This window comes from Phascolarctos cinereus, unplaced genomic scaffold (assembly GCF_003287225.1).
Source record: "Phascolarctos cinereus isolate Bilbo 61053 unplaced genomic scaffold, phaCin_HiC Scaffold_302;HRSCAF=901, whole genome shotgun sequence".
NCBI lineage: Eukaryota > Metazoa > Chordata > Mammalia > Diprotodontia > Phascolarctidae > Phascolarctos > Phascolarctos cinereus.
The window spans coordinates 28,979-33,249 of record NW_027555628.1 but is presented as its reverse complement, the minus strand read 5'-3'; the positions used below and the strand labels follow the sequence as shown (position 1 = coordinate 33,249).

Genomic DNA, 4,271 nt, shown 5'->3' with positions numbered 1-4,271 from the left:
GGGTCATCTATACTTTGCCTGAAGATTTCCAGTGACAGAGACCTCACTACCTCAAAGGTAGCCCATTCTTCTTTTGAAAGTTCTAATTGTCACAAAGTTTCTCTTTTTATGAGATCAGAATATGCCACCTTGTGACTTCCTAATTCTTCCCTTTGGCATTAAGTAGGACACCACTTTCTGATGACAATCCTTTAAGTATTTAAATTGACTAAAAGAAACTCTCCTAAATTATCTGTTTTTCAAACAAACATTCAAAGTCACCTAGAAAGTTCTCAATAGTACCAGGACTTAAACCTCAATCTTGAATCCTAACCTAATCCTTTTTCAAGGGGTAGGGAATACAATTTGTGTGTTATCTCTTGGGCTAATACTAGATAATCTTTTTTCTGGTACACTCCTACATTAGCTAAAAGAATTAGAACAGTTTATGTTGACTTTTTTTTTTTAATAAATGAACAGGGACCTACATTTTCTCTGATTTACTAGTAACCATGAAGTAGGATGGTCACCGATCTTTCTCTTAATAGGGTGAGGAGTACAGTTAATGTTTTCAGTCTTTTTACTCCCTTTTTCCTTGTGTCTTGTCAAAGGGAACATTTTGTTATTGAGTTCTAGCCCTTCTGTTTAGAATATGAGCCATAAACTGTATTGATGAGGTGTGTGACTCAGTATTAACTATTTCTACAGTTAGAGGAAGCCATAAAACACCTCATAAATACTGAAACCAAATTAACTCTGCTTTAATTTTCATTGGAAGAAAATGTTTCATTTTAAATTGCTTTGGAGTTGTTAGGGGCAAGGATTCAAACAATCTGAAGTCTAGTGAATTTTACTGGTAAGTGTGCAGAAAAGGAATTGTGAAGCACCCAGCCACATCAGTTATGGGGAGATGGACATCCAACAGAATGTTTCCTTTTTCTTTTTCAGTGACAGCATAGGCTAAAACCCCAAGCAAGTTTGCAGAAAACTATTACACAGTGGCATATCTTATAAGAGTGTGGAAAGTAGATGGAAAAATGTCAGAGTACCTGATCCACCACTGCGCTGTTATTCCTAGATAAACATGAAAAGAGAAGCCTGATTCTTCCAATTAGGATCTGACATAGACCTTTTTGTCGTTTCCTAACAGACTTTCTTGCATGTTGTTGATTTGAAAATTCGTTTGCCATTGCAGACATGACAGGAAGAATCTTCTGGATGATACGGCTGGTTCTGCATGGAGACAATATGTATGTCAATGAGAAGGAGGCCACAAGGTCCATGTAGAGTCCACAGCAATGTCCTCAGAAAGGTTCCACTACAATCTCTTTCTCACTATTTAGCAAGTTTTCCTTGGAGCTGCCCCAGTGGAACTGTGCTACCTGGCCTGCTTGGAGCCAAGAAGGTGGGCTTTGCTTCTAAAAAGCATCTTCTAAAAAGATGATGAAAACACAGTGTTTAGATTGTAACTGTTGCAGTACCTTGTCTTTATACACACATAAGTGTGGATATATGTATGTGTGCGCATATATATATATATATATATATATATATATACATATATGTATATATATATTTACATATGAATATACACATGTGTATTTACCTATGTACAAATGTATATGTTGTTCATAAATTAGAATATATAAATAACTCATGAATCATATATATATATATATATATATATATATATATATATATATGTATGTATAAACTATATTAACCTAAACAATTGGGTTATAGGCATTGATTTTTGTTCATCTTTCATTTTAGAAGAGGACCAGTGAATTACAAGAGTGACATTTTGACTTGCAAGTGATTTGGATTTAAGTAAGACAGAGCTGTGCCAAGTCATCAGCCCAACCCTCTGCTCCACAGTCATCAGAGTTCTGGGCAACACATAGGTCAGGACCACTGGAGGCAGCACCAGATGCATTAAAAGACCTTGAGCTTTTTAAATTAAGGTGTTTCCCAGGTTTCAGTTTCTCTGAGGCAACACCCATTTAGTGATTCAGTTTGGTAAGCAATGAGGCAAAAGATGGCCTACTGTGCCTTCACAAAAGAATCCATCTGAAAGTGGAAGACCTTCAGAATTTCTGACTAGAATAAAACCTATTAAGTGAGGATAGGCCTCTCTAGCTAAAAGAAGGGACATCTGAAAGGAATAACATCAGTCATTTACATCTTTGTTCAAATTAGTCAGTTCCTGAGAACAGAATCTTGCCAGTCATGCAAAATTTGCTGGATGAGAAGGGACGACCGTATAATCCAATCTGGGGATTACATAATCTAAACTGGGATTTTGTCTAGGAGGGCAGACTTGGGTGAGAAGCTTAATGACAATCCCTTAGGTGGTAGAGAGCCACTGGGCACCTCCTTGAAGAAGGAGGAAGGTGACAAAAAATGTAGGTGAGGGGAAGGGGCAAAAAGATGATGGTTCTTGAAGACAAACTTAATGTCCTTCACAAGTTAGCATAGGCTCATCCCTGTTTAAAATGTCTCCCTTTGTCAGTATCCATGTATAATTCAGTATAGGATTGTTCCAACTGGGGCTTTCCATTAGAACTCTGGAGGGGACTTTGTGCTGGCCTCTTTGGGATTGTTCCAACAAAGGATCTTTGCTCTGAGTGTTCCTCAACGTGGTTATCCTTCATTGAGGTAAAATGGTGAAGTATTTAACTTTGTTTGTCTTTACTGGGACTGACCCTGAAGAGGGCAAAAGAATGGATTAAACAGGCTAGGTATCCCTCGGAAATTTGGTACTGTCATTCAGCAATGAATGTTTTTGGTGTCCTCTACTTTCCTTTTCAGTATTCTCCCTCGGAGTTGGCCAGTGCCCTGGAACGCCCCCAACCCTCATTGCCACACACCACTTTGTCCTACCCTCTCCAAATCATCTCCTCTCCAACCTTCAATCAAAGTCTTGCTCAAGCCCATAGGTTCTAACACATCCCTGCTATACTCTAGAACAATGCTATATTATCCTAATGACTATTAATGTAATACTGTTCTTAGCCTAAGGAATTTGCAAGATGAATCCAGCAGAGATGATTCTAGCACTATATAGTGAATGAAGGGTAAGAGTGGGTGATTCATTGAGACATTTGGGGTCTTCTGGTGCCTGTCCCTCAACTACTGATGACTTAATGATACCATTCTACTCTTTCATCTTTTGCTGTGCACAAAATTCCTTTAAAGGTATTAACATCTTGTCTGTCTTGATCCTCATCATAGTACTGTGAGGTAGAGAGGGAAGATATTAGTACTTCCTCTTTTTCGGCTGAGAAAACTGAGTCTCATAAGTTGTAACACTTGCTCAGATGTATATGCCACACAGGGACCTTCCTACTCTGACTCTGCTTATGTCCGCCCCTCTATATAGTGATGTAATTTTTGAGGACACTGTTTTTCATTTTTCTATGTTCCAATTTTGTCAATTTTTGTGCTCCAAGGGAAAACTTTCCTTAGAGTTTCACAGATTTGCTTCTGGGGAAAAAAATTCTAAACAAATATCGAATATCATGTCCACTAAAATATGTTGAATAAATCAGAAAAGTCTCAATATCACTCAGTTATCCTACATTGCAAGTTTTAGTCCTATCTCCAAAAATTAGTGCAATAAAATGGGCACCAACTATTAAGCAAAGTTTTTGAAGCCTTTGACGTGTGATGGGTACAACACAGTAGTGTGACTGTTTATTTTCATTTTCCATTTTTTATAATTAAACTTAAAAACAAGACAAGAAAAAACAAAAAAACCCTTTAAGTACTAAAACTAAAATAATACAAAATAAGAGGAAAAAAGCATTGTCTTGTGCACAGCAGTATGTGAGAGAGGATTGAAAATATACATCAATAAATTTCCATTTGAAGAAAGCATATATACTAAATACTACTCATTGTGTTTAGATCTGTCCGTCTTTGCTTCCTTATACATTTTCTACACTGTTGTGCACTTTTTACATTGTTCTTTTTTCCCCCTTCCTCACCTTCCCTCACTGCAGAAGGCTACAATTAAGCAGGGATATGCATTATATATATACATATGTATATACATAGAGAGAGAGAGGGAAGGGGAAATTGAGAGCTATCAGTATGATGTAAGTATGTATGTATGTGAGTGTGTATGTATACATATATACACATATGGAAACATATGGAAATGCATATATACGTATACATATATAAATACGTGCACATTTATATTATACATTCTTATACATGTGCACATACGTGTATGTACATACATATATTTGTAAGTATATATATTATACACATACTAGAAGAGTTAT

The 4,271-nt window shown here is 36.7% G+C and overlaps 1 long non-coding RNA gene across 1 annotated transcript; it reads left to right on the top strand.

Annotated features, from left to right (window-relative positions):
• The first annotated feature begins 1,204 nt into the window (after positions 1 to 1,204).
• Positions 1,205 to 3,860, top strand: LOC110204363 (uncharacterized). Its single transcript, XR_013485032.1, has 2 exons — positions 1,205 to 1,384; positions 1,753 to 3,860. It is a non-coding gene; the product is annotated as an uncharacterized LOC110204363 (long non-coding RNA).
• The last annotated feature ends 411 nt before the right edge of the window (positions 3,861 to 4,271 follow it).